General features: G+C 34.2%; 1 pseudogene; it reads left to right on the top strand.

Moving 5' to 3' along the window:
- Nucleotides 1-5,187: 5,187 nt before the first annotated feature.
- On the top strand, nt 5,188-5,680 carry LOC150040200 (peptidyl-prolyl cis-trans isomerase A pseudogene; annotated as a pseudogene).
- Nucleotides 5,681-22,493: the final 16,813 nt, after the last annotated feature.

The following is a 22,493-nucleotide window of genomic DNA, read 5'->3' as shown; positions in this document are numbered from 1 at the left end:
TTCTTTTGGGGTAGTGAAGATAAACTTTCTTGTTTTATTGTCAGGGTAATATATAGAGAGTTTACAATTACACTCTTCAGGAAGTGGGTGTATTAATTGTTGAACATTGATACCACTTCTCATTATTTCCTTCACATATTGTTTCCCCCAGCACCTCCTAATCATCTTGATCTCCCTCTTTCCTTTCCCTTTTTCAAATAAACAAACATATTAACACTGCACCAAAGTCAGATATATTAACCACCTGACATTAACCATATGAAGGAAAAAAGATAAAAGAAAACACTGTACATAGTATATTGAGTATGAAACTCACAAAGATAAACCTTCTGTTCCCACATTCTATAGTTCATTTCATTTAGACTCACCCTATATTAGTTTATGTATATCAGTTGTGAGCTATTAAAATCCCCTTCTAGAAGTGTCCTTTATGTGTACTAATTATTACAAGTGATTTAAAGCATAGAGCCTATGTTCCTTTGGATCTGGCTTAATTCCCATAATATGATTTTTTTCCAAGTCATTGCATTTTTTTTAGGAATGAAGAGATCTCATTTTTTCTGAGGGCAACATAGAAATTCCATTGTGTGTAAGTTTCACATCTTCTTGATCAATTCATCAACTACAGGGCTTCTTTCATACCTCATCTATGGTAAATAATGCTACAGCAACTATTATTGTGCTAGTAACAACTAAAATGTCAAAAAGTAAATAAAGCAGGCCAGGAGTTTGGCCTACTGGTAGAATGTTTCCCTAGCATGTACGAAGTCCTGGGTTCAATTCTTCATTACCACACACATAGAAACAAGTCAGAAGTGATGGATTTGCTCAAGTGGTAGAGTTCTGTCCTTGAAATATCAAGGACAGTGATCAGGCCAGGACTGTCAAAAAGTAAATAAAGCAATTTTTACACTCTTGTCAACAAAAGTGGGCAAAATTAGTATAAAATAAGGGCTGTCACTGGACCCAAATCTGCATGAAATTAAAAGTTACAAAATAGAATAAATACAGGAAAATATTTTGAGAGTTCACTGTCCCTGTCATTCAGTGAAGTAAATTCTCAGATGAGATTTATGCTGCTAGTAACATTATCAAGTGGATGGTGCTTCAGAATCACAGAATATTTGCTTCAAAGAACTAATTTAAACTCCACTCACAGTTACTTTTGTAATTTCATCGTTTTCACTCTACTGACAATTTGTTTGTCTTCATATATTGGCAGTTCAATTTAATATGAATTTTAAGAAGTGTTACATTGTTAATATGATCAAATTGAAACTTTTATATATGGGGTAAATCTTCATTTTTTCCATTTTTTTCTTTTGCTGTTTGAACTTTAGTGGGATAATAAATTAGATATGTTTTCTGGGTGGTAGACAGCCAGATTGTGGAAGCCAAATAAAGCCTCAATTTCTACTTAAACTTGGAGCCACAGTTTTCAAGCCTCAGAAGGGATTGTGTTTCTCATCTCAGATTTTTTAGACAGGGATACCTAAGACAGGGATACATGCTGTATCCTATATTCTTTCCTTTTCTTTAATTGCTATTGAATGTTTGGACTCAATTTCCCAAGACATATTACCAGAAGAAAAGATTTGGTATGCACAAAAGTCACTCATGAATTACCAATTTAATCAATCACACTGCTGCCTACTCAAATCACAGAAATTTCTCTTTCTCTGAAATGATGTGTTGTTCATTTCACCTCAAAATTTTAGACCTGACAGTAACTCAAATTAGTTGATTATACATTGGGTCCTGCAAGTTCCATTTCACTATAACATGGAATCTATTTTATGAGTGAAGATGGTCAATGAAAATATATGTGAGGAATCATTGCAGAGTTTCATTTGTTAACTGCTTTGGAGCAGAATCAATGTAACATCTAGACAGTTAGAGGAAGTAGCTTCCCTATTTGAAACTTTCTTAACATCAACAACTTTGCCAATGAAAATAGCAGGGATCAAATTTTGTGAAAATTCATGTAATTCAAAAAAAACTGATCATCACAAAGTTATCTGAGAAATCATCATATGAGTAAATACTTGCCACAAAATGCCCTAAATTCACTGAAGAATTCGTTTCCAATTAGAATGGTTAATATTTTCTAGTTTTCATTATTTTATTTCCAATACCATGTCCATAGCATTGGACATGCTAATATTGAGTCCTTGCTCTTGTATTGTTTGGATCTAATTGTTATTTTTTCTTTTATAACTTCATTGAGGTTCTGTTAATCCTAGAGACAGGGATTAAGAGATATTACCCTTTATTGTGTGCACATTTAACACAGACTATTCTTTTTGATCCCCAGACTTTTGTTTTCCCCATTCTATTGTAATTTTAATTATTCACTTATATTGCTTGTATGTATTTTATTTGTTTCTCATCTTCTCTCTACTCCTTTTCTCCCTACAGTCCTATTTGGTTATCCTCTTCCCTTTCATATAGCTATTTCTATCTCTGACTTTGATAGTACTGCTCTACTGGGGTGGAGTGTACTCCCCATTCTGGATCTGAATGTGCAGCATTAGTTCAGGTGCCCACAAGTTTCCAAAGGATGCTTTCAACTACACTGGGGTGTTTGTTAGCACAATCAATGCTAGTTTGCCTGCCCTGTTCCCATGGTCAGGCTCAGCTGAGGATGTGCCTTCTGGGTGTTTCTTTGTAGGAGGGAGCAGCTCCTTTCTGGTTCTCAGATTGCAAGCTTGGCCCTTGCTTTTCTTCCCTCCAGTTCCCTGCTATGTTTCAATGCTGCTGTGACTGCTCTTTCTGTTTTTATGTACTAGAGCAGAGTGCAACCCTGATTTCTGCTAGAAGTGGACCATTTTTGGCTCTGCATCTTTTTGTGTCACAGTTGGTGGGACCCTGGTCCTGGCTTGCCATAGGCTTACAGAAGTAGGGATGCCCACTAGGTTTTGCCTCACTCAGACACAAGCTCACACACAGCAGACAACTCCACAAAATTCCTTAAGAAAAGCTTGGAAAAATACCATTTTTTCCTGAAGACCAACAACTGCCAACCCAGACTGATACATCCAATGAAACCAGAATTTACAGTTGAAGGAGAAACAAGAATACTTCATTCCAAATAAAAGCTATATGAATTTATGCACACTAAACCAGCATTACAAATAATATTAAATCTTCAAGAGCAGAACATAAAAAATCCCATCAATAACTTATCACCTATACATCAGTAAGCACAAATGAAATATAGAAAGAGGGAAACACAGAAAGAAAAATAATGACAGAGGACCCTATTTCTCCATAATTCTCCCCCAATCCCCTCAAAAAACAATCACTAAATGAGCAAGGGGACTAAAGGGAGACATTAAAGATATTAAAATGTCAAAAAAATGAGAAAATGTCCACCATCCATGGTCATAAAGGAGATGTAAATTAAAACAACCCAAAGATACCACATTACCCCAAACAGAATGGCCAATATTCTGAACTCAGATAAGGTGGGGTTGCATACAAAGAGGAACCCTACTGCACTGCTGGTGAGAACGTAAACTAGTACACAAATCAAGGAGGCAAAAACATCCAGGCAAGATATAAAAGACGATATATAATTGATCAAAATTTACCCACTATAAGAAAGAGGGAAATAAATATAAAACACAAAACAGAGACATTTGACAGATTCCATGGTTTATAATATCAAAGGTCTGTAATCGAATGTAGTCTAGATGACCAGAGACGGGTGAATTACTGAGAACAAATCTAGGATACATGGCAGATCTCCAGGGATCCAAGGTAAAATTATAAATCCTTATTTTGAGGCTAATCATTTTTGAGGAGGGCCTTGAGGAAGACACTAATGGTGTAGAAAATATATTAAATGGAATCATTGAAGACAACTTCCCGTATATACAATACATTAAGCCAATCCAGATTAAAGACACTCAAGCAGACCAAAGCAGAAGAGGTCATCTCACAGACCAATAAAATCCATAAATGTCAACAGACATCAAGGAATGCATCCTTATAAATACCATGGAGAAAAAAAACATTCACTTACCTAGGAACAGCAACCAGAAAAAGCAAAGATTGCTCAGCCATGACCACACAAGGAAGGCTGGAATTATATATGCAATCCTGTGTAGAGAAATAACTACAAACCAAGAATACTACACACAATTAAGCACTCATACATCGCTAAGGAAAAACAAAATCTTTCCAATGCAAGGAATATTGGAACAAACCTTTGACCCCACTTGCATTATAAAAAATTCTAAAAGGTGTTCCACACATTGAAAACCAATACAAACATGATATTGATAGAGAAATAGCACCTAAACAGTACATGAAGGAATTAGAGCAAGATTTGAGAGGAGCCAGTCCTTAAATAAATAGATATAATGGCAGTTACTAATGAACACCTTTCATTTCAAACCCACAATATTAATGAACATAACACATTAAAATGATATAAACTGAATAGTTGAATCAAGACCCATCATTCTCCTCCCTTAAAGAGACACATATGCCTCCCTCCCCTGCAAAAGGAATCTTGAAAGTGAAGGGCTGGAATAAAGTCTATGACTGCTCGAATAGGAAAGAGTTGCCATCCTTTTACCAAATAAAGTAGACTTAAGGCAAAAATAAGACAGAAAAGACAAGAAAACATTTAAAATGAGAATAAAGGAGGCTATAACCATTTTAAATAGATATACACAGAAAGACAGAGCACTCAATTTCATCAAACGTATAAATTAAAGTTAAAAAAAAACCCTCACCTAGAGCTAAACACAGTGATCATTGGTGATTTAATCCAGCACTATCACCTCTGGATATATAATACTGCAAAAATTCAACAGATTAACCTCAGAAATGTGCAAGTGCATAGAACAATTAGACCTAAGAATCATTTGCAGATAAGCTCATTGAACATCATGAAAATATTCTTCTTAATCAGCACATGGAACATTTAGATCATTTTTAGGGCACAAAGGAAATCTTAGTAATTTCAGAAATACTGATATCACCTGCATTCTCTCAGACCACAGTTGTATAAAACTGGAAGTCAACACAGAAAATCCTGCAACTAATAGGTATTGAAAAACACATGAATGAATCACCAGTGGATCACTGAAGATCTCAGAACAGAAATTCAAAACTTCATTTTTTGAAAGAGGCTGTGCAGACTCTGCTGGTGCTGGTTCTTGCCAGGTACCATTTATGGTTAACCCCACCATTTTCTTCAACATTGTTGCACACCACAAGAATGAGGGCCATACCTTCTTAGAGATATTGCAGATCAAATTTCAAAGACAGCAGAAAATTGTCCTGCTCTTATCACGGAAGTGAAAGGACCTGGTTATAAGCGTTCCTACTTTTACAGTATCATCCCAGGATTCATGTGCCTTGGTGATGACATCTCATGCCATACTGGCACTCATAGCAAGTCCACCTACAAAGAGAAATTAGAAGGTGAGGATTTCATCTAAAGCATACAAGGCCTAGTATCCTGTCTATGACAAATGTTGTTCCAAACACAACTGGCTCCCAGTTTTTCATCTACACTGTGAAGACTAATTGGTTGGATGGCAATAATGTGGTCATTGGGAAAGTGAAAATGGGCATGGAAATTGTGGAAGTCATGCAAGGTTTTGGGTCTGTGAATGTCAAGACCAGCAACAACGTCACCATTTTCCCCTGTGGACAACTCTAATACAATTTGACTTGAGTTATCTCATCCATCAGACCATTCCTTCTGTAGCTTAGGAGAGCGCCCTTCGACCGAATCTATTTGCAATATCTTGGAATATTTGTGCTCTCATTGCAGTTCTTTGGGTCCTATTATTACTTTACTCCTCTCAAAATCTAGCTGGATTACATTGTGAAGTTCACAATGACGAATAAAAAGTAAAGACAAAATTAAATTTTAGAAAAGAAGCACACAATAGCCAAATTCATTTGGGACAGAGGAAAGGCAGCACTCAGTGGAAAATTTATTGCTCTGTGTGCCTACCTCAGCAAATTGCAGAAATCTCTAACCCAAAATTTAAAGACCAGTTCACAATCTTGGAAAAGGGAAACAAGCCAAACCTAATCTGGAAGAAGAAAACACATTATGAAAACTAAATCAGAATTATGTGAGTTAAAGTTCAAAAACAACGAAGAATCAAAAAAAATCAAATCACTATGTTGGTTCTTTGGAAATTTTAATAAAATTGACAGATCTTTAACAAATATTATAGAAAAAAAGAAAATACACGAAAATTAAGACTCTCAGAAACTAACCGAAGTAGAAGGACAGAAACCAGAAAGATCCAAGATCTAATAAGGAAGATTTTTTTTTCTTTTTTATAATTTATTTATTTTTTCTTTTGTTGGAATTATGTAAACAGGGACTACATTTACTTTCATCAGGTGGTAGGTGCATTAGTTTTTACATATTGATAGCCCTCCTTGCAAAAATATGATAATCTGGAAGTAATGGGAAAATTTCTAGCAAATATTGATATATGTAGATTATACTGAAAAGATCTAAAAAAAAGTCAGCTCACATTTTCTAGTAATGAAATACATATACCTGTGAAAGACCTTCCATGTAAGTAAGGCTCAGGATCTAATAGTTCCACGGCCCAATTTTAAAAGACCTTTGAAGCAATGAATGAATTTGAAAGTGAACATTATCCACCAAACTCTTTCTTTGAAGGAAGCATAACCCTCATCCAAAACTAGAAAAGAACTCATTGAATAAACACAAGTGGAGATTCATTACTAAATGAACATGGAAGTAAAACTTCTTACCAAAATCGATGCAAATCAACATCTACATGTCAAACATGTACATTGTTATCCAACATGACTCATTGCTATGTTGCATCACTGTTTTAATTTGCTCAAGTCACAAGAAGGAAGGGCAAGAACCACATCATCATGCCAATTGATACAGAGAAAGTATTTGATGAAATGCAACAAGCCTTTATGATATTAGGTATGAAGAATCTAGGAATCCATGAAACTCCCCTCAATATAATAAAGACATAAAACCCAAATTTAGAGTTATATTTGTTGATGAAAATCAAAGCCATGTCGTTTAAAATCAGGAGTGGTACAAGGATGCCTATTTACTCCATTCTTCTTCAATATAGTATTAGTATTCCTAACTAGAACAATAAGGAATGAAGCAAATACAAATGGATTGAAAATAGGGAAAAATAATTTACAAGTTTCCTGTATGTGGATGACAGGATGCTGTAGTTTAATTGTTGTATAGACTCCACTCCCAGATTATTTGTGCTGATATAAAATGTAAGTAAAGTAAAGGGGAACAAAATTAATCCTCAAAATCAATGTCTTTTCTAGATGGCAACAATAAGAAGAGAGAAAATGAAACCAGGAAAGCAACTTCTTTTGCAATAGACTCAAAAACTGACTGGAAAAACCATCACCCTAGAAAGGGAAGGACTTGTATGATGAAAACCTGAGAGAGAATAACTAAGGATGTGGAAAACTACCATTTTCCTGGATGGAAAGATTAGCATTGTGAAAATGGAAAGGTACAAGGTCAATGAAATATTCATAACAAACAGTGCCATTCTTTCATGAAATATTGAAGTCATTGAAATGCTTTACAGAAAATTATATATATGTATATATATGAAAAATCCCTAGAAGAAAGAAGAGTACTAGAGGAATATCACTACCAAATTTCAAACTCTATGACAAAAATATACTACTAAAAGCTACCTCGTATGGGCACAAGAACAGGCTTGAAGACAAATGGAAAATAAGATGGGTGTAATAAATTTCAAAGTTCTCTTTGTGATTTCATATTTTCATTCTAATTTAGAAAGATTGACAACAATGGCATTGTCTCTTCTAAATATGTGATTACACTGCACTAGGTTGAGATACCCATATCAGAAATATCCATGGCTCTTTTGTTACTTGGTGTTCTTTCTGATTTTCCAAAAGACAACGGAGTTTTAGAGTTATGAAAGTTTTTAAGAAATGATATATGTAATATTTCATCCACTTTCAATATACTACTAAGAATCTCTAAATTGACTTTTTTTGTTGAAAAATGTTATGTTTTCTGTGGTCTCAAAGATGGGAATTGGTGGATTGAAGTTAAAAAGCGGAAAGCAGAATAAGTGACATATTACATAAAAAATTTTCAACTTTATAGATTTGTTCGGTGACTTAAGCCCCCCCAAATCTTGTGAAACAAAGTCTCATTATAAATTGGATACCAGAGGCAGATTACAATAGAACTAAATTGACTTCTTTCTTCATGGAGATTGTACAATAATAAAACTTTTGTATATCATTTAAATTCCATACAATCTAGTAGTATTTTATTCCATTACTCTTGAAACTTAATTCATCAAAGCCATAAGAACATGAGAGAAATTGACAGATTTTAGACACTAAAGAGATTCTAAGTGACTTGCACTATTACCTGGCCTCATGGACAATATCTGGATATTTCTAGGGTGTCTGCATATATCTGTAATCAGCTTTTCAAATTTTTCTAAAATATGAGTAATTAATCTTTAAATCAGGTAGAATACATGTTTATATTACTTTGCCCTGATGGTTTTTGCTAATTTCATGTTTTCAATTTAGCACATGATTTCCAACTTCATCAATATTTGTTCAGTAACAGTAATTATTGGAATCAAATGCTTTCATGTTGTTTTTCATAAATGCACTCCTTAATTGCAAATTATAGAATTATACAAAGAAATATAGAACATCCCAAGCTTAGAAACATTCTAGATTCAAATATGGCCTTTGTGGAGGATACCTCCTCCAAAGATATGGAAGTAACCAGATTAGTATGGTTGGACATATGACAAAAAAAAAACAAAAATGGATAAAGGTTAATTCCGTGCAATGTACTCCATCAAGTTTCCATTGTACTAGATGTGGTCAATATATAAACTCACAAGACTGTTGAAATTTTATAGTAGTATGTCAACAAAAGATGACATACATGTATTTTGACCCCATTTTTCAGTTTGACAATATTTTCTGCTCATTTTACCACATATTTCACATTTTATTGAGTCATCAGAAGAGATATTCTCTGACATTTTTTCTAAGCCTTAATTCCTATTGACAGGTATGTGAAAAAGCCACTGTTCAACTCTAAGTTGCAGTTTGATTATTAATTCTCTGGCTTACTTTGAAATCCTTACAGCCATGGCAAACACAGCTATATTGTTTTTTTTGTTTTCTTATGCAGTTAAATTGTAATTATATTAAGTGAGGTGAACTTAAGCAATTTCAGCATAGATTTTAAAGTCTTTCCTGAAATTCCAAGCAATTAATATTTTTCTCTGAAGCATACCTGGAAACATACATATCAAAAGTTGGAAATGATGCTGTGGCTCAGGTGGTAGAAATCAATAGAAACATGAGCCATATGATGAATGATTGTTGTTCTTAAGGTAATATGTTATCTATCATCTCTTCTGCTGTCCCTTGGTTATTTCATATTATTACAGTATCTCTCTTTGTTACCTGATATATTGGATATATTTCTATTTGATTATTTGAAACTGGATAGGGAAGGGGGGAAAACAAGATGAGGGGTGGGGTAGGGGGAAGGAAATGGGGACCAAGACATGTGAAAGAGTATCAATCTATGGGAATTAATGCACCATCTATCTGGCAAATATCATGTAACCCTTCTATTAATTACAATAAAAGAAAACCTCGGAGAATCTAGGAATCCATGTACTATTCCTCAGTACAATAAACATGGTCTGTGACAAACCTTCAGCTAGAATTATACTTAATGTCAAAAAGCTAAAGCCATTTTCTCTAAAATCAGGAATGAGACAAGAATGCCCACTCTCTCCAATTCTCTTTTTTTATTGTAGTTAGTAAAAGGGTTACATGATATTTGCCAGATAGAAGGTGCATTAATTCACATACAATGATACCCTTTCACATGTCTTGGTACCCATTACCCTCCCCCCCATACCCCACACCCTTCTTGGTTTTCCCCCCTTCCCTATCAAACTTCAAATAACCAAATACAAGTCTCTTTCACCCAAAGAAACAATCATCCCATTAAAACGTGGTCTACAGAGTTAGAGACCTCTCTAAAGAGGAAATAAGAATAGCTTACAGACATGAGGAGATCCTGGACATCTCTGGCTATACAAGAAATGCAAATTAAAACAACTTTGTGATTGCACATCACTCCAGTTAGAAGGGACATTATCAATAACCCTAAAACAACAGACGCTGACAATGTGGCCAGAAAGGATTACTGCTACACTGTTGGTAGGAGTGTTAACTCAACCACTATAGAAAGCATTATGTAAATTCCAGAAAAAATAGTAATAGAGCTCCCCTATGGCCCAGAAATTGCACTTTTTGGAAATTACTCAAATGTCCAGAAATAAGATACTAATGCCACTAGCACAAGGATGTTTATTGCAGAATTATTGACAATAGTGAAGATATGGAAGCAACCCAGATGCCCCTCAATAAATGACTGGGTCGAGAAGATGTGGTACTTATACTTAAAGTAATTCTATGCAGCCATCAGAACAAATGACATCGCACCCTTCCTTAAAAATGGAAAAACTTGGAAATAATTTTAAGTGAAGTAAGCCAGACCCAAAGGAACATTGGCTCAACGGTTTTTCTCATTTGTAATAATTAGTACACATCTAGAACTGTCTTTACCAATGTTCACAATGGGTCAAAACTTAGGTACGTAAGGTCATATAGGATGAGTATAAATTAAATGAACTACAGGATATGGAAAGAAGTTTATCTTGTGTGATTGTTGTTTTTATTATATTTTTTCTCTTCTCTTTTTGTGACCTTATGGTTAATCTCATGATGTTACTGAATCTGAGTTTGTTATCTGGCAGATTATATGTATGTTTAGTTGAAATCAGAATAGGAAAAGAAGAATATAAAATGACTGGGAGAGGTGGGGGGAGGGAAATGAATATAAAAACATAAGAAGGGGTTTCATTGTGCAAGAAGTAATGCAACTACTACCTGACCACTGTAAATGTAACACCTCTATATATTATCAAACGGGAAAGAAAAGAAGGAAGGAAGGAAGGAAGGAAGGAAGGAAAGAAAGAAGGAAGAAAGGAAGAAAGGAAGGGGGGAGGAAGGAGAAAAAACCCATGAACACTGTTTATGTATACAGTTAAAACAAGCAAAACTCCAGTTTTAAATAAGAATAAACATTGCACTCTAGTGCTGCACAAGCTAAAGAGCTCACAATCTTGCACTGCTATTTTCACTCACTTTTTTCTTTTAAAAAGAAACCAATATCATCTCATTTTTAAGATAGAAACTAATCCCATTCATTTGAGATTTATGTGTCCTGCAGAGGTGTCGCGATCCTCTCGGCTGGCAAGGAAAATCGCAACAATTAGGGCTTCTTCTCAAGCAACATTTTATTCAGCCAGCTTGCAGTTTCTCTCTCCTCCCGTCTCTCTCTCGTTTCTCCTCCCACTTCCTCTTATCCTCGCCCTTATAAGGCTCTCTTAACCAATCAGTTTTGCTTCCTCTTGTAAACAAGCCAATCATATAGCACACTTTGGGCAGACCCTAACATGGCGGCAGGCAGACTTCTGTTCACGCAGGAGGAGTGTGACTAAGCATTCTATTTCCTTAACTTCAGGGATCAACAGATACAAAATAACAAGGCAAAAAGCGGGAATCAGTGCCATCTTGTAATGACGATTTTCTGGCTACCTACACAGAGGAAAGTTGGCTCTTGACTTTAGCTTGGATGTAGGAGGAGGTGTATCCTACATGGAATGAACTTTAGAAACTCTGTGACTCAGCCTGGGGCCAGTATTGTCTTTTGTAGCACAGAGTGGCCAAGGGTTAAGGTTTCCTCTGGCTTCTTTTAGCAGAAGAGGAAAGTTGACCCACTCTGGGAGGTATTTCTGCTTTGTGGCTGGGAAACCCATCGCCAAGCTAAGCTGACACTGATCAGATTACCAGATTACTTTGCCTTTTTGAAAATATCACAGCAGACAGAAAATCTTATGCTCCTGTTATCATCTAGTTGGTCTGGCAATGTCTTTGCCAGTAGTCAAGATGTCACTGTACTTGGATGGCAGAAAATCAGCCATCTTCCTAGTGTTGTTCTGTGCAATGGACTGAGACTGTCTTACTGGGGTACTCAGGCTCTCCCTTGGTTTTGTTGTTGGTCTGTAGTCTATGTTTCTGTAGACTACAAGTTTAAGATCTCCACTCATAGTCACATTCCATTTCAGGTAGGTGAATGGCTTAGTGATCAGAGTCTGGCACGTTTGTCTTGACACAGCTAACATTTCCTTCAGGCCTGAACAGTGGCTGGAATCCCTTTGTCTAGCCTGCAGAAAATTGACCCGTTCCAAAGACAAAATGATTGGCCTCTGATTATATCAGAAGAGCATCGGAGAAGGTAGCTCTCTGTAATCAGCTGAGAACAGTTCCATATTGTGTACTGGCTAAAAACTATCCACACTAGTTCTGATAAGAGTCTAGCCTGAGAAGGGTTTTGGAGACCCAGTTTTCAACAGGGCAAAGAATCTGATTCATGTCAGCTCTTCCTTGGGAATGGGATCCTGCTCTGGAGGAAGAAACACCACCAAGGGTGAGGCAGATTTTCTCACTTGGTAAATCCATCAGATGTTCTCAGATGAGCAGGATATAGTAATCTAATTAAATCTTTCTACAGAAGGAAAAATTGAAACAACATATTGACCAAATTCACATTACTGAAAATTCTAATACATATTCTACAAATTGAAAACCAACACAAACATAATATTAGTAGAGAAATGGTACCTAGACAGGGTACCTGTTAATTCGAGCAAGAATTTATAAGCTGCACTCACTACAGAAATACATAATATGATAGGTAGTAACAAAGACTTTTTAATCCTAACCTGCCATATCAATGGGCCTAATACTGCAATTAAATGACATACACTGACTAGGATAAAAAAATCAAGATCCATCATTCTCCTTTATGCAAGAGACACATTTGTTCCCCCAACATTACACATCACACACACACACACACACACACACACACACACACACACACACACACAAACACGCACACACAAACATGCACACACAGAGAGAAAATCCTGCCATTTAATAGCTGGTATAAATCTATCAAGCAATGCCCCCCCACCACATACAGGCTTGAGTTGGTATTTTTATATCATATAAGATAGGCTTCACATTAAAATTAGTGAGAAAAGACAAACAAAACTATTACAGAATCATAATGGTCACATATGCCAAACCTACAGCTAAAATTATGTTTAATGTCAAAATGTTGAGCCATACTCTCTAAAATTAGTAGTGAAGCAAGGGTATCAACTCTCTACACTGCTCTCCCACATAGTGTTAGGATTCCTACCTAGAAAAATATGGAAAGAAGCAAAAGAAATGGATTGCAAATAGGAAAAGAGAAAGTTAAACTTTTCCTCTTTATACATGACAGGATTCTGTAGTTAAAGAACCCTACAGAATCAACTCCCAAATTACTACAACTGATAGGAAATTTTGTGAAAGTAAAAGGGTATAAAATTAACCCTCAAAAATTAATGGCTTTCCTATATCCCAACAATGAGAACAACAAGGCTGAAATCAGGAAAGGAATTTGTTTTCAATCACCTCAAATAAGTACTTTGGAAATAACTTAATCCAGCAAGTGAAGGACTTATATGATAAAAAATTTAAAAACATGAAAAAGGAAATTTAAGCCAATGTAACAAACTGGAAAAACTCTAATTCTCCTGGATTGGTAAGATAAACATCAGGAAAATGGAAATACAGTTCTCTACAAATTCAATGCAATATCCATTATTTAACAAAGTAGAAATGATATAGCAGTTTAACAGCAATATTCTCAGAACAATGTGTTAGGAATGAATTTTATAACGTTGGAAGGAGTAAAGGAAGGAAAGTGGGAGAAATACATGAGAAGATATAACTGTTCTTTAAGTAATTTACACACTACCACATGAATGAGTTCTAACTCCTATGTATATTAACATGACAATAGAAATTTTAAAAATGAATATGTGAAATCATTAAAAATGTTAACTCTTACGAACAAATAATTTAAAGCAAGTATAGTCACTGCAATTTTGTCACACTATATTCTACCAGAGAGGTCACAGTTTTATTTCCTTCAAACACTTCAAATTTGTCACTGACACTTTTGATGTTCATAATCTCCTTTATGAATTTCACTTTAGTAAAATGTCATAACCACACTGGTAAATGCCAGAGGGAAAATGTCCATAAGCTCACTTTTTGAATAATTATCCCTGTATGCACATTTTACCTCAGTGATATCACTATGAATTTCACCTGTTTCTCTACCAATGGATTGCACTGTCTAGAAAACAACTTCACTTATTTCTTTTATCTGCAATGACACAGGGCAATATAAACATATTTTTCACAAAACTCAAATCCAGCACAAATAAATTTTACTTTGAAAGATTTTGTTGGATATCACTGTCCCCTATCCCTGAGTATATATACAGGAGTCCCATTTTCAAACAGACTTTCAAGTGATCTAACATAGTGTCATTAGCATTTCCTCATTATGGATAATGGACTCCAATGATTACAGCTCCAAATATATCCAAATACTGCTTGTTGTGCATCCTTACTGCTATGGCCTAGAAATGTTTTTGCCACTTAGTCGACTTGGATATTCTAGTTGAGGAAAAACTTTTTTCTCTTTTGTAGGTCAAATCCTATTGGCTTGATATAAGTTGTTTTAGTTCATTAAGTGGTTATACATTGTTCATTGAATTTTTGGAGGCTGGAGTTACTTTTTGTGGTCCTGAAGAGCAGAAATACTCAAACACTTCTGATGCATTCACTTGAACTACCAAATCAATCCTATTACCAAAAACAGAGAAAGGAAATGATCTAGCTATCTTATTATCAATCTCTCCACCCCTATACAATTAATGGAGCAGATCTATGTGTGTGAGTGTCATGTATCCATCATATACATATACATATATATTCCTTTAAAATTAAAATAGAGGGATGAAAGTATATAACCTCACAAATTATTATTACCTGCACAATAAATAAGACAATTCATTTGGTCCAAAGATGTATTTTCTACACGTTATCATAGTTTTTTTTATTCTTTTAATCATATATAGGATGATAGAAATTTTAAACTGTTTAACACCTGGACAGAAAATGAATATTGAACCCTAATTTCCTAACATACAGAATAATTGCCTCTTTGCTTTTTGAAGCACAAATTTTGAATTTATCAATTTAACAAGTAGCAAGAATTCAAATCCAAGGGAGTATATGAATAGTTCATTTTACTTTTCTTATTAAAAGAATTTAATGACACTGATATTTACATCATATTTTAAATATCAATTTTAACTACAAATGTTCAAGAATGAAGTTTCTATTTGCAATCAATGGCACACAAATTAAAAAACAAAATAAAAATTGATAATTAGGATGTAATAGATACATATTGGTCTGTATATCAGTATGAGGATAGAATATAATTCCATAATTGATGTATATGTCTATATAGTTTTATTTATATCTCCAAGTTCATGTCAATAAAATTGAGTATTGAGTCATTGTTCTTGTTCTGTTCGCATCTAATATCAACATATCAAAGAGACCTTGTGCCTTTTGCTCCTATATTCTTGGCTTATCTCACTCAACATGATTAGATGTAATTTCATCCCAGAGAATGCCATTATTGTATTTTGTCTGGTGGCTAAGTAGTATTCCATTGTATATAATTACCACAATCTTTTCTTTGGCTATTTTTGAATACTGCAGAGATGAATGTATATATCTAGGTATCCTTGTCATTTCCAGGGTTATAATGCCTAGTAGTGTTTAGGGAAGGTCTATTTTCAGTTTTTTTATGACATCCAGACTGCCTGCCAGAGCTGTTGTAATAGTTTATATTTCAACCAGCAATGCACTAGTGTTCCTCTTTCTCCACATCCACACAAACAATTGTCGTTGCATGGGTTCAGGTCATTTTGATTTTGGTAAGGAGGAATCCTAGGGTAGTGTTTATTTGAATTTGTCTTATAAACATGGATGATGAACATTTTTCTCATATGTTGCTTTGCCATTTTACCTCTTCCTCTGGTAAGTTCTGTTGCTCATTTAGCAATGGGTTTGCTGGATTTGGAGGGATTACTTTCCTGACTCCCTGTGTATACTGGCCACCAAGCATCTGTGTGATATATAATTGGTAAAAATATTATCTTAGTTGGTTGACTGTCTTTTTACATTAACAATTCTCTCTTTTTCACTGCACAAACTTTTTTATATTTAGGTAGTCACATTTTTGAGTCTTTCTCCAATCTATCATGACCCTGGATTCTGTTCAAGAATTTTTTTTGCTGGGTCCTGTGAGTTCCAGCATCTTTCCTACTGTGCTGTGTATCAATTTCAGAATTTCATTTGAGATATTGAGGTGTATAATCCATTTTGAGTTAATGTTTATGCATGGAAACTGACTGGGATCAATTTTAGTTTTTTGCATGTGGCTCCCCAGTTTTCCCAGCATCAACAATAAAAGAGACTGTGTTAATTCCATTGTATACCTTTGGTTCTTTTGTGAAATATAAGTTGACTATAGGTATGTAGTTTTATTTGTGGAAGTTCTACCTGTTCCATTGATCTTCTGGACTATTTTCCTGCCAGTTCTAAGCTATTTTTGTTATTATGGTACTACAGTAGTGATTGAAGTCTGGTATTATTATACCATCTGCATTGGTCTTTTTGCCTGAAATATTTGGTTGAAATTATTTGTCAGTTTTTGTTCCATATGAACCCTTGGATTATGCCCTCAATTTCAGTAAAGAAATGTCCTCATGATTTTTGTTGGGAATTGCATAAAACTGTATATCAATTTTGGGAGTATGCCCTTTTTCACAATGTTATTCTCCCAAACTATGAGCATGGAATATCATCTTTGATTTCTTCCTTTAGGCATTTACAATTTTATTAAATAATCAATTTGTATCCTTGTTTAGATTAATTCCTATACACTATTATTTTGGGGTTTATTGTGAATGAGAATCCTTTTTTTATTTCTCCTGTTTGGGTATTGTTGGCATACAGAAATACTACTGACTTGTGTAGTTTAATTTTTAGAGTTTAATTTGTTTAATTTTTAGTTTAATTTGTAAGAGTGTGGGAGTGGAATTTGTTGGGTCATTCAAAGAAAACATCATGTCATCTGTGAATGGGAAGTTTTTAATTTTCTCTTTCCCTGTTCAGATTCCTTTGATGCTCTAGTTTTGCCTTACTGGTCTGTCAGGTTCTGCACTATATTGAAGAGAACTGGAGAGAATGGCCACCCCTGTCTATTCCAAATTTTTAGGTAAATGTTTCTTCTTCATTTAGTATGACACTAGCTGTAGGTCTGTCATATATGGTATATGTTTTAAAGAATGTAACTTCTATTCTTATTTTGCTAGTGCTCTCAACATGAATGGATGCTGTATTTTCTCAAATACCTCATCAGCATGCAGAGAAACTATCACATGCTTCTTAACCTTAGCTCTTGTAATACGATGTATCGCATTATTTGATTTGTGAATGGTAAACCAGACTTGAATCTGTAGGATGAAGCCTACTGTATCATTTTCTTATTGTGACTCTGAATTCTATTGACTAATATTTTATAGAAGATCTTTGAGCTGTGTTCACCAGAGAGATTCATTTGTAGTTCTTTTTGGTTGGATCATTTCCTGGTTTGGGGATGAGTGTGATATTGCCTTCACAGAATCACTTTGGAGTTGTTCCTTTTGCCTCAACTTCTCAAAGTGTTTCAAGAGTGTAAGCATCAACTCACCTTTAAAAGTTTTGTAGAATAATTTAGTGAAACCAGCTGGGCCTGGGCTCTTCTTTGTTTGCGTGTTTCTGATTGCTTCTGCTTTCTCATTGTATGAAATTGATTTGTTCAAGGGAGTAGATGTGTATTTCATTTTACTTTCAAATAAAAGTTGTGTTAAAGCATACTGTAAGGTGATATTCACTGGCAGAAAATTTTAAGATTTCAATCCATCAGTAATTCTTTATTTTCTGCTTAAATGTACTGTGTGCTTAACAATAGGGCTTATCTTGAATGCCTATGATGATGGACTTCATTCAACAAACATTCCAAACCTAAAAATCATCTAATTATTACAATAAGTATTAATGTAGATAAAATTCTTACATTTGGAAGAACAGTTTATAATTCATTATTTTGACTTTTCCTGAAATTTAACTTTGGTTGTCAGTTTTCAATGAAATAAAATGTGTAAGTACACATTTTACAAGGGTTATTTCATTACAGTTTAGGGATAATAAAAGTGTCTTTTACTGATGGACATTCCTATCAAAATTCTCTGTAGTTCCTAAAAATGAATAGGTAATGAAAAGAAATGCCATCGTAATATAGAAAGTGGCTTTTTAATAATGTCAACCATACTATTACAGTGCTTTTATTTATATCTCTGGATGTTTGCATAATGATATTGGTTTATATACTGGGTATGAGGTCCAAAATATCAGGCCATAGAATCCAGTATTGTGACAGATATAATAACTTGAATTTAATGACTTCAATGAGGTTACAGTTCCCATTGAATCACAGGAAAGTATTTCCAAATTCATCATCTGTTTATTTAATGATGTTCCATGTGTTACACAGTTTTGTTACAGGTCATATGTCAATATCTAGCATATAACATTTCAAATATTTCTGGGGAAGATGCTTCAATTCTAATCATGAGTATTGATTGCTCTGTTTATCAAAGAAAATAAAGCAAATACATTGCATATTAAATATATACAAATAGTTGTGCAATGCAAATGAATTGCATTCAATAAAGAAAGGAGAGATGTTAGGAATTGCAGTACACAATTTCATTTTAATTGTTGAAGAATCTGGATTAGGCATAAAGCAAACAGGTAAAAATATAGCTCCAGTGTTTGGTTCATTTATTCTTATGAAATTTTAATACTAACTAGTGTTTCCAATTATGTAAAGATTACACTGAATAGTTTGTCTATGAACTTTGCAGTTTTTCAAAATTTGTGGGCCATATGAATAGAATTTTAACTCTGGGACTGACCTTTGGATTTTGCAAAGAACACAAACTTTATGATTATGTCCTGCAAGATCTAAAAAAATTTAGAACATCAAATATTACCAACTAGAAGGAATATAAAAAACAAATTCTAAAGAATTGATAACATGTTAGAAGATGCAGAAGATACAATCACTGGAATTGAAGACAGACTGATGTTAATAGGCAAGCAACAGAAAATGATTCAAAGCAAGGTGAAGAAAGAAGACAGACTTTTTCAGGTGTCCAAAATATAACTATGAAGCCTAATTTAAGGCTGATTGATATTGAGCAGGGCCTGGGAAGGGTGTTAAAGGAACTGAAAATGTTCTCATGGGAAACCTCTGAGAAATTTGCAAATATCCAGAAGGACAGGCCCATCCAGAAAGAAGAAGCTTAGAAAACCACAAAAAGACCTGACCAAAAATGGAGATTCCACTACCACATTATAATCCATACAGGATCAATAGAGACCAAGGAAAGGATTGTTTAAGCAGCCAAGTCAAAATAAGAGCCACAAACAAGTGAAAATCCATCAGAGTAAACACAATTTTTTCAGAAAAAAAATGCATGTAAACAAGAACACCTTTTAATGATATATGAACTGCCCACAAGAGAAATGATTATCCAACAAGAATACTGTACCCAGCTGAGGTCTCAATCATATCTATGGGAAAAACAAAAAGCTTCCCTACCCAGGAAAAACTGAAACAGTATATCTATGTATAGGCTGATAAGTCAAACCTAATAGGAATACTAGGTAATTATATCAAAAATTGAGAAGTCACTGGCCCTAACAACATAGGTCAAATAGCAGGAATGAGTAGATATTTTCCACATCAGACCCTCAATATAAATGGGTTTAACTGTTCAATTAAATAATATCGGCTGACTCATTCGATCAAAAACAAGATCCATCTTTCTGCTGTCATCAAGGGATATATATTGCACAAAATAATAAATGTTCTGTGAGACACTGAAATGAAATCTATCAAAGAAGGTAGAGTTCTATTAACAAGCTAGAGTTCTTGCATCATGTACAGTAGATTTCAAACTAATATTAGTTAAAGAGACAAAAATGTTTATAATATATTATTTAAGATATCTCTTCTTCTAGAGGATATGATGATTAGGAAAATCTATAGATCAAATGCCAGAGCTCCCACAAATTCATCAAACAACTTTACATACATTAATACAAATATGGTTCCAAACACAATATTCTCAATGAATTTAACACATCACTGTAACATCTAGATAGATCAACAAGACAAAAACTCAACAGAGAAACCTCAGAATGGATTAATTGCACAGACAAACTAGACATAACGGACATTTGATGAGTCTTCCACTCAGGAAAACCAGAATAGACAGCACATGGAAATTTTTGTAAATTGAGCAACTTTCAGGCACAAAGCAAATCAGTGAAAATTCAGAAACACTGAAATTATTTCCTGCATCCTTTGAGACCACATTTTTATAAAATCGGAATTAAAAAACTATCTTGAGCAAAGAAATACCTGTAACTCATGGAGATTTAACAACACATTTTTGAGAGCTGAGAACAGAAATTTACCAGATTATATTACTAATAAAAAGGAGTACACAAAATACCTGTTTTTTTAAACACCAAAAGCAGTACTCAGTTAAAAATTTATAGCTCTGAGTATTTCTATTAACAAATTAAAAATCTCAACCCCAAAATTTAATGATGCACCTTAAGATTCTGAAAAATAGAAACAAACAAATCGGAAATCCAGTAGAATGAAACTAATTAAAACTGGAGAAGAATTAAACCAATTCGAGTCCAGAAAAATCCTAGAAAGAGTCAAGAAGACAGGAATATAGCTCTTTGATAAAAATTCAATAAGTTTACAGATATTTAGCAAATCTTGCAAAAAGGAAAGAAAGAAAAGGAGCACACTTAAGTAAATAAAATCAATGATGAGAATGGAAATAGCACAACCATAATTATCAAGATCCAGAGCATCATACAGGAGTGTTTTTCAAATCTTTAATTCAAATAATTTGAGAATTTACAAGAGATGGATGAATTTGTACAAAATGGAAACAGCACAACCATAATTTCCAAGATCCAGAGCACCATATGTGAATATTTTACAAATCTTTAAGTCAAAGATTTTGAGAACTTAGAAGAGATGAATGAATTTGTACAATATATTTACATACCCAAACTAAACCAAGATGATGTAAACTAACTAAACAGACGTATTTCAAGTAATGAAATAGAAAGGGCAATAAGAAAATTCCCATCCAAGAAAAGCCTGGGACCTGATGGAGTCACACCTCAACCCTGTATGTTCTTCAAAGGAAAACTTCTCCACAATCTATTCAATTAAATTGAAAGTGATAACTGTTTACTAAAGTCATTTTAGCAAGGCAGCATAACCCTCATCAAAATCAGATAATGCGTTCCCAGTGTTTGGCCTAGATATAGAATGCTTGCCCAGCATTCACAAAGACTGCGTACAATTCTTCAGTACCACATAGAAGAGAAAACCCAGAAGTGGTGCTGTGGCTCAAGTGCTAACTTTGGCAAAGTTCAATGACAGTATTCAGGCCGGAGTTCAAGCCCTAGGAATGACAAATGTAAGACAAAAAACAAAGACTACCTAAAGAAAGAACAATCTATCTATTTCTTTGATGAACAATAATTCAAAACTTGGTACCAAAATACTGGCTAATTGATTTCAACAACTCAGACAAAAATTATACTCTGTAATCAAAGATTATTCATCACAGGGATGCAAACCTGATTTAATAAATGCAAATCAATTAATTCAATTCATCATAACAAGAGGAGCTATGATAAGAACCCCAATGATCATCTCAGTAGATGTAGAAAAAAACTTGACAAGCTCCTTCACACTTCCTTGAGTACAGCTCGGGAGAAACTCAGTTTCTATGGAGGTACCTCAGTATAATAAAGCCTGGTTATGAAAAAAGTACAGTTAGTTTACATTTAGTGGCCAAAAGCTAAAGCCATTTCTTCCAAAACCAAAAATAAGGCAAGATTATTGCTGTTCACTACAATATTCAAGTTCCTAGCAAGAGCAATACATCAAGATGAAAATGGAAAGGGAATCCAAGTAGGGAAAGTTGTCATTAAACAGTCTCTCTTTGCAGATGATATTATCCTTCATTTAAAAAAGCTATACACCCAATATCTAATTTACTCAAGGTAATTCAAACTTTTACAAATTAACAATGAATAAAAATAACCCTCCAAAATCAATCATTTTCCTGTAACCAACAATAAGATCACCTAGGCAGAAATCAGGAAAACAACTCCTTTTGCAATATCTTATAAAAATAAAATACCTGGGACAAGGAGTTTGGCCTAGTGGTAGAGTGATTGCCTAGTAT

Source organism: Megascapheus bottae, chromosome Y (genome assembly GCF_031878675.1).
Source record: "Megascapheus bottae isolate mThoBot1 chromosome Y, mThoBot2.hap1, whole genome shotgun sequence".
NCBI lineage: Eukaryota > Metazoa > Chordata > Mammalia > Rodentia > Geomyidae > Megascapheus > Megascapheus bottae.
This window is presented reverse-complemented; position numbering and strand designations above follow the sequence as displayed.